Here is a 10,219-nt window from a genome sequence, read left to right on the forward strand (position 1 = left end):
ATCGGAGATAGGGTGAGGTGAAACTGCAAGCTTAACAAAAGAATAACAACAGGGACATAAGTTTAGGAGCTCTATATACCATATTCACCAAGTAAAATAACTATATCGAGTGGCAAGTCTTTTAGCTGGACAATAAGGAATTTCACCTTAAAATTCAGTAAGAGCATCCACAGCCGTGTCATGGAGATTACACGCATAATATCCATTATGCGTGTAATCCATGATGATGTGGGACTCATAATCATTATTTGTATTTTATTTGATTTAAATTATGTAATATTATGTTATGGAGTTCAACTAATTACATTCCGAATTATTAATTAAGTATGGATTATTATGATATCTTCGCATTTGAGGTATCAAATATTTGTTTAATTTTCTGCATAAGTATTTTTGAAAAAATAACAATATATTATTTTTGAGAGATAGAAAAAGATATATTATTCAAACTTAAAAATTAATAATATCATTTTTAGAAAATAAAAAATTCAAAAGGTAAAAAATTTAATGAAAGTTAATACTTTATTTTTTAAAAATAACAAAATTATTTTTAAAAATTATTTTATTTATTTATGGGATATGAGTTATACATTATTAAAATAAATATTTGATTTAATTGTGGACCCATGCTATTACACTTTGTGGAGTGTAATCCATTGTGAGTGAAAGTATAATAAAATAGGAGAAAGTGAAATGTTGACGTGGCATGTGGATTACACTCCACAAGGTGTAATAGCACTGTGGATGTCCTAAACTTGCAAAAAAAGAGAAGATAAAGCAGAGTAGTTTTCTTGTTGCAGAACTTCAAGAATTCTATCAACCCATCTAGGAGAAAGCACACAACATATTACCAACAAGTCCATGCTTCCATCCATGTCTCTAGATTGTACTTGTAGTCAAAGAAGAAATAGAAAAAAGACCATTCCTTTTTACAAATCTAATCCCAATTTTAAATAAATAATCCAATCCATATTCAATTTTATCCAATGCGAGTAGGATCTGACTTAAATTATATTCATTTTTTCTCTGAAAAAGTAAGATCTAATCCAATTCATATTCATTTTTGCCACTAAAAAAATTAAGATATGACCTTTTTGTACATAAAAAATAAGTGCATATGGGTCACATGGTAATTTTATACTAAAAAACTATGTTTTGAAACTCGAACCGGCCATCGACTCGGTCGAGGTCAAGGGTCGGTCGAACCCATTCAAGAACCGGATGACGTCATAAATATATTTAATTTTAAAAATTAATATATTATGTAATTTTTCTAAAAATATATTAATACTAAAAAATGTAGGTTTGTTGTAAAACTAATAAACTACTATAATATGAATAGAAATAATAGAGAAAGAAGTAGAGAAAAGGGAGAATGATATCCTTATATTTCAACAAGATACAAAAGTCACCACAAAGGGTATCAATGTACCTCTATATATAGGCACTACAAGATTAAAAGTACATAAATCCTATTAAACATCCACTACTACAATAATATGAAGAAACCTATGAAACGGTTTCTCCACTACATGAATAGATTTATGGATTGTAACTTCTATACATAATATAGCCATAAAATCATGAATTAATCCCCTTGGGAATACAAATGGACATCCACATTTTTGTTATTTCATAACACTCCCTCTTGGATGTCCATTACACAAAGAATATGCCTCGTTAAAATCTTACTAGGGAAAAACCCAGTGGGACCAAAAACCCTAGTGAAGGAAAAAGAGTACACTATTCTTGTGTAATAATTTCTCCCCCTGATGCAAACGTCATTTGAGATTTTTTAATCGTCGCATTCCAATACTCTTCACCAATTTCTCAAATGTCGCAGTTGGTAATGCCTTGGTAAATAAATCGGCCAGATTATTATCTGATCGGATTTGTTGCATATCAATTTCACCATTCTTTTGCAAATCATGAGTAAAAAAGAATTTTGGTGAAATGTGTTTCGTCCTATCTCCTTTAATATATCCTCCCTTCAATTGAGCTATACAAGCTGCATTATCTTCATATAATATAGTTGGAGGATTTTTTTTTTCCGGAGGATAACCCACAATTCTTCCGGATATAGTGGGTCATTGATCTTAACCAAACACATTCTCAACTGGCTTCATGAATTGCTATTATTTTAGCATGATTCGATGAAGTAGCGGCTAGTGATTGCTTGTAGATCGCCAAGAAATGGTTGTGCCTCCATATGTAAATAAATAACCAGTCTGAGATCTTGCTTTAGGCGGGTCGGATAAATATCCAGCATCAGCATAACCAACCAATTCAGGTTTGGATTTATTTGAATAAAATAAACCAAGATCTATTGTTCCTTGGAGATAGCGAAAAATATGTTTAATACCATTCCAATGTCGTCTTGTGGGCGAGGAACTAAATCTTGCTAATAAATTTACTGCAAATGATATATCAGGTCTTGTACAATTAGCAAGATATATTAGTGCACCAATTACACTGAGATATGGTACTTCAGGGCCAAGTATCTCTTCATTTTCCTCTCGTGGTCTAAAAGGATCCTTATTAGGATCTAATGATCTGACAACCATTGGGGTACTCAATGTATGTGCTTTGTCCATATAAAATCGCTTTAACACCTTTCGGGTATAAGCAGTTTGGTGGACAAAAATTCCACCTTTCAAATGCTCAATTTGTAAACCAAGGCAGAATTTTGTCTTTCCAAAATCTTTGATCTCAAATTCTTTCTTCAAATATTCAACACTATTTTGAATCTCTTCAGGAGTTCCAATTAAATTTAGATCATCCACATATACCGCAATTATCACAAAATTTGATCCATTTTTCTTGATAAAAACACATGGACATATTGGATCATTGGTATAACCTTCTTTTGTTAGACATTCATTGAGACGGTTATACCACATACGTCCAGATTGTTTGAACCCATATAGAGACCTTTGTAATTTAATAGAATAAATATTTTTAGGATTTGATTTGCATGCTTCAGGCATGTTGAATCCTTCGGGAATTCTTATATAAATATCATTTTCAAGATTCCCATATAAATATGCAGTAACGACGTCCATTAGACGCATATCTAATTTTTCATGTACTGCAAAACTCACAAGATATCTAAATATGATAGCATCCACTACAGGTGAATACGTTTCATCATAATTAAATCCAGGCCTTTGTGAAAATCCTTGGCCTACAAGTCTTGCTTTATATCTCACAATTTCATTTTTCTCATTTCTTTTTCTCACAAATACCCATTTATATCCTACTGGTTTTACACCTTCAGGTGTTTGGACTACAGGTCCAAAAAGTTTTCTTTTAGCCAGTGAGTCCAATTCAGATTGGATCGCATCTTTCCATTTTGGCCAATCATTTCTACCTCGACATTCATCAACCGATCTAGGCTCATGATCCTCGTCCTCTGCCATAATATCAAGTGCTATATTATATGCGAAAATATTATCAATAATTATTTCTTTTCGGTTCCAACTTTTCCTTGAAGTGACAAAATTTATTGAATTTTCTATAATTTCATTCTCTTCAAGAATTGGCTCTTTAGGAGCGACCTCTTCAGGAGGTTGAATTTTGTCACTAATTGTTGATTCATCTACTCCTCTTTTCTTTCGAGAATTTTTATCTTTGGAACCAAGAGGTCTCCCACGCTTCAGGCGTGTTTTAGACTCATTAGCACTTGTGATTTGTCCTTCAGGGACATCGATTTTAATCGGAGCATTTTCAGTAGGAATATGTGATTTAGTAACTCTTTTGGAGTCATTAAATGCATCCGGTAATTGATTTGCAATTTTTTGCAAATGTATAATCCTTTGAATTTCTAATTCACATTCTTTAGTACGAGAATCAAGGAAATTCAATGATATTTTTCAAGTGATTTCCTTTTTCGGTTGATTTTTATCTCCCCCTAATGTCGGAAAATGTGACTTGTCAAAATGATAATCTGTAAATCTCGCAGTAAATAAATCACCTGTTAATGGTTCCATATACTTAATGATTGAAGGTGATTCATATCCGACATATATCCCCAATCTTCTTTGTGGGCCCAATTTACGACGTTGGGGCGGTGCAATTGGAACATACACCGCACAACCAAATATTCGTAAATGAGAAATATTTGGCTCATAACCAATAGTTAATTGTATGGGAGAATAAGTGTGATAATTTGTCAGTCTAATTCTCACAAGTGTTGCTGCATGTAAAATAACATGTCCCCAAGCAGATGAAGGAATCTTAGACCTCATCAACAATGGTCTAGCAATTAATTGTAGCCGTTTAATAAGTGATTCGGCTAGACCATTTTGTGTGTGAACATAAGCTACAGGATGTTCAACAGTTATTCCAATGGACATACAATAATCGTCAAAAGCATGTGACGAATATTCACCAGCATTATCTAGACGAATTTTCTTTATTGGAAAATCTGGAAATTGTACTCGCAATTTAATTATTTGAGCAAACAATCTCGCAAATGCCAAGTTGCGAGTAGATAATAAACATACATGTGACCATCTAGTTGATGCATCAATTAGCACCATAAAATATCGAAATGGTCCACATGGTGGATCTACAGGCCCACATATATCACCATGAATTCGTTCTAGAAATGCAGGGGATTCAGTCCCAACTTTAACTTGTGATGGTCTAATAATTAATTTCCCTTGAGAACAAGCAACACAAGAGAATTCATTGGCTTTTAATACTTTTTTATTTTTCAATGAGTGGCCATGTGAATTCTCAATTATTCGTCTCATCATTATAGATCCAGGATGTCCGAGACGATCATGCCAAATTATAAAATCATCGGGATGAGTAGACTTCTGGTCTACTAGGTGATGAATTTCAATTGCACTAATTTGTGCATAATATAACCCAGAAGAAAAAGAAGGTAATTTTTCTACTTCGCATTTTTTCCCATAAATGATACTTGTGATTAATAAAAATTCACCATTTGTCTCAGTCATTGTCTCGATATGATATCCATTTTCGCGGATATCTTTAAAACTCAATAAGTTTCTTCGAGACTTGGGAGAGAATAGTGCATTATTTACAATAATTTTATGTGAGGACTCGAAAATCTATTATTTTAAAATCCCTAATTTTGGCTTAATTAATTATTTATTTGGATTTTTGCCACGAATAATATTTTCTAGCCTTATTAGACCTAAGTACATGGTTTTATAGTTTCGTTATATTTTTAAAATGTCTCGTTTCAAAAATTATTTTCTTAGAAGCTTGTTTAGTGAAAAGTGAAAACGTGTCCGAAAACTCTAGCCAATTGGGAGTACAATAAGCTCGAAAATTTGGAGATATGTACAATGGTCCTAAAATAGGTAAATTTAGGTTTAAATACTCAAGTGATAGTTAGTGGTACGATCGTTACAAGAATTTCTTGAATATTTCATTTTATCGCGCCTAAATTGGAAATACGCGTTTTCACGCGCGCGATTAATTGAGGAATTTTGGACCATTATTTTGGGATAATTAAGAAGGAATAATATTTATATGAATGTAAGTGCTTTAGAGTTTTAGTGCACTAGTGCAACAAACTTAAGAGAAATCGAGCACAAAACGCACGCGTATGCGCACTATTTGCGGTTGACTTTTGCGCACCTAAACTATTAGACGTTAAGCTTTCTTTGTACGCCAAAGGGGTCAGACCAAACATCTCATTTCTCCAAGCTTCCATGGCCGGCTAGCAAACTGCAAAGGAACAACCGAAGCTCCTCAACATTTTCCTCTAAAAATCTTACTCAAATCACCACCAAATCTTCTCAAATTTTAACACTACTTAGCCTAAGACTTGGAGTTCATATCTAGCTAAAAAGAGGGAGTTTTTCACGGCTCACTTAGGAGCAAGGAAGGGCCGAAAATTTCTGAATTGTTCATCAACTAGAGTAAGTCATGATCAAGCTTTCTGATTTCAATTTTTGGAAGTTCTAGTATACCTTTTAGCTCTTAATTTCATATGGGTTGTTGTTGTTGTTGAAAAAATGGAAGGTGGGCTCTATGAACTCCCACCTCTGTCTTGATGGCTGATATGATGATTGATGCTATTTATAATGTTGGTTTAGTATTTGAAATGGTGGATTAATGGAGTGTAATTAGTAGAAACCTCAAGGAACTCATGGGATAGAAAGATTCCGATTCTACCCCTGCCTTGTTCGGTTATTTTAAGGCCAAATTTTGATGATCTAATGGCTTGAATATGATGTTTATATGTTGTATTAATTGTGTAAAAATTTTCATTGGAAAATATTGAGGTTTGGTTGGGCAAATGAATTTCTTTGTGAAACTAGTCAAGCTGGAAAACTGTTTCCGTGTAGCTCTGTCCAGCGATAGTGTTTTGGCCGTAACTTTGTCCTCCGACGTCGAAATCGAGTGCCGTTGGTGGAATTTGAAACTAGACATCCACACCTTTCCAACGGTATAAAATGCACGGTTTGGTTCCAAGTGTGCGAGCCAAACCAATCATTTTAAGAAGGCTGCCCTGTTTCTCTGTTCTGCTAGAATGATTTGATGATGCTGCAACTTTAGGCTTAATTTCGAGCCAGTTGCATGCTGAATCTTAAAACAATTTCTTCTGTGAAATTATAGCCCTATAATATTATTTTCCAACACTATCAACCATGCTCAAATCCGAGTTAAATTGAGTGAGTTATGATCAAAATACGGTGACTGCCTTGTTCTTGAAAACCCTTGGATTTGGACAGATTTGCTGTGAGACTTGTTGTGGTCTTACTAAATGAATTTCTTGGTGCTAAATACCTACCAAATGTACCATGAATGTTCCTTAGACTTTTCTTGTACAAATGAACCATGTTTGGAGGTGTTCCTTAGCCGAATGTTTGGAAACGGAGAGAAATGGAGCTAAAAGCAGTTTTGCCTTAGTAATTTCAAAAACTTGGTTGATTGGTTAACCACCTTCTCGAAGGTATTTTTCCACGAAATTTGATAGAGATACCCTTCATATAGGAATACCATACTGCACAATTTGGCACCAATTCAAGTCCGTTTCGACACTTAACTAAAGGTCCAAAGTCGAAAACCCAAATCTGGAAATTGTTCAACATTCTTGAATTTTCCCCAACTTTGAGCTACCATATCTTGGTGCTCGAAACTCCGATTCTCGATCCGCTTGTTCTGTCCTAATCCTTACTTGCACCTCTAATTGAGTTATAAATTTTAAGGGTTGGTTTGCAACGAGTGAATTCTGCCGAATTTCCAAAGTTAGCGAAAAACCAACCCCGGCTCAATCCTGGGTGATCTGGAACAGCAACTTTAAGCTCATTTTTGAATACCTTCCACTTAGATTCATGGAAAAGTGTCTTCTAAGAACTTTTAGTACTTTCAAAGAGGTTTCCAACGGTACCAAGTTTTCCAATTTTTGGCATGTAGAATGTGAGATACGATTTTTCAAAAATATCGTATCAAAACTGAAAATTTTCCGAATTCCTAAGGAAGGGAGTTTTCAAGCACTCCTTATCCCTTCGATATTACTTGAACGTTTTATACTTGATTTTCCAAAATGAAAACTCGATCGCTCTTGTACTTTAAAAAACTTCAGTTGGATCTCTATTTACGAGTAATTGAGGTTCGTTTTCGTGAAATTTCCTTAGATTGTACTAGTGTACAATCTTCCTTGATAATTGGAATATATGAATGATAATATATTATTATTTGCTCAAGCACACACGAGGACCTTCAAGAGAATCCTACCGTGAACACTTGAACTTCCAGAAAATATTTCTTCTTGTTTTGCTCGGTGAGTGTCAAGTGTATGATTACTTGAACTCCATGGTCTTGATTCATGCTTGGCTTACCTGATTACCCGCTTAGCCTACTTGGTTTTGAAAAATGGAGTCGAGTGTGTACTTTATTGCACTCGTCCTCATTTGAAACAAATAACTCATGCTTAACATGATTTGCCTGGTTTACATGACCTGAAATACATATTTAAACCTGTCAAATGCTTGCATACATGACATGGTGTGCTATGATTGCATACGTCGTTGGAGTGAATCTCCTCGACACTTACATGATACATGGGGGACGCCCAAACTCATAGGCCGACCTTGGAACTCGAACCGGCATGGGGCTGGTTGGGAACCTTGGTGAGCCATGAGAATTACATGATAAGCTTGATCTATTTGAGAGATCTTGCTTGGCATACTCGTGGAGTATAGCCTTCTAAATGTCGTGCGGGCCCGAAGCGGTGTATGGTGGACGGATGAGAAGTAAGTGGTGATCTACGGTTTGGAAATATCAACCCGGTTGACGGAGAGTCACCGCGGGAAGATATACGAATGAACTGGCAAAGGAAGTGGAACTTAGCTCCTGAGAGCTACCATATCCTTAAATTGTTTCTGGTTTCATTCTTGTTGGCATTACTAATTACTTGCAAGCTATTACTTGAATTGTTACTTGGACTTATTACCTGAACTAGGTGCCTGCATGTGTGTTCTGGCCTCACGGTAGTCGTTTTTTGCTTCACCCTGTAGATTTGTTTCCTTGCAGATGAATCGGCGAGTATGAAGAACCTTCCTGAGGTGCTTTTTTAGGTGTATTCTTTACTTTTGGCATGCCTTGACTTTTGGATTGTACTTCTGGGAATCTGAAATGTACTTTTGGATCATGATGTAGCTTTGACCCCACTACGGTGCTTGGATTATGGCATGAATATTATTAACGTTGAACGCTTCCGCATTTTACTGTATTTAGTTATTTACGTCGTGTTGTGTAGATCGATAATAGCTTGAATGAATTACTTGATCTGGCAACGAGTTTGGCAGGCGTCCCGCGATTTGCTTTGGTTTGCTTTGGGAGAAATGGGGGGCATCACAGTTGGTATCAGCGCTAGTTAGCCTATAGCATTAGAGATTATCATGGGAGACATATTAAGATACTCTACCCTTAAAGACCTGAGACCGGATAATTAAGTTATACCTTAAGAGGTATTGGAAGCGTACTAGTGATTGGGTTAGGCATGCATAAACGATATCCGAATTAGATAGCGATTTAAATTTCTAACCCGAAAGGTGCTATTATTTTGCAGGGATGGAAAATGGAAATGGAGCTCCGGCAGCTGACGGGAATGACCATGCTAATGGTCATATAGCGCCTCCTAGGCCTATCTACTATCGAGCTTTGGCTGGGAGAGCTCGAGTACGCTACTCCCCATCTGACAGATATCCCCGATGTGCGTGTAGGGTTACCTTTGCTTACCTGAACCACCTTGTGTTTGCTCTGGACGACGAGCGTCGTCAGCTAGTGGATCTTAATGGGGATCTTCAGGCAGAGGTGGACGAGTTTAGACTGATGGTTAGCGCTCAGGGTGAGCGGATTGCCGAGCTCGAGGAGGTGATCGAGGGTGAGGTGGGCACATCTGCAGTGGTCCGTGATGAGTTTCAGAGTACTAGGGCTCAACTTACTAGGTTGAGGGAGGAGGTCCGTAGTCGGGCTTCCGATATCGTAGCTGATACCACAAGGCTAGTGGATGAGGCGATGGGTGTAGCTCAGGACTCTGAGGAGGAGGTTCCTCCTGATAGTCCTGCTGCGGACTAGGTTTAGATTGACAGACTTTTCTTTTGATCTTTTTGACTACTATAGCTAGTATTAACAGGGGTGATGCTAAGTGCTGAGGCCATTGTATTTTGCAAGACTGTGTGGCTTATTTTTGAAGCACTTGCTTTTACTTTAGTCTTCTGTGACTAAAAGTACTCTTGTGGCACCTGTGTGCTATATTTTTTGTGACTACCCCACGACTTGCTAATTGTATGAACTTGATATGTTAATGAATGTAAATTATTCTTATTTTCGATGTTTCTTGACTGGTTCCTGCTCTCTACTATGCGCCGTATAATTTATTTATTTATTTCTTGCACTAGGCACGCCTAGGCACGCCTAGGTTATGGAGGCCGTGGGCGAGGGACTAGACAGGCCCAACCTCAAAGGGGTGACCAGGGATCGGCAACTGCACCGATCCAAGGTCAGAAAAATATTGAGGGTAATCAAGTGGCTACTGCCATTAATAGGATGACTGATATACTAGAGCGCCTAACTGATAGACAAGGCCCTGGACCATTCAACCAACATGGGGGTCAAGAAAGAGGAGAGAATAGAGCCTTAGAGAGGTTTTTGAAATTTAACCCGCCTAAGTTCCTCGGCGAACCTGATCCTGAGGTAGCAGAGAATTGGTTAGAAAGGATGACCAACA

Source organism: Coffea eugenioides, chromosome 11 (assembly GCF_003713205.1).
Source record: "Coffea eugenioides isolate CCC68of chromosome 11, Ceug_1.0, whole genome shotgun sequence".
Taxonomy (NCBI): domain Eukaryota; kingdom Viridiplantae; phylum Streptophyta; class Magnoliopsida; order Gentianales; family Rubiaceae; genus Coffea; species Coffea eugenioides.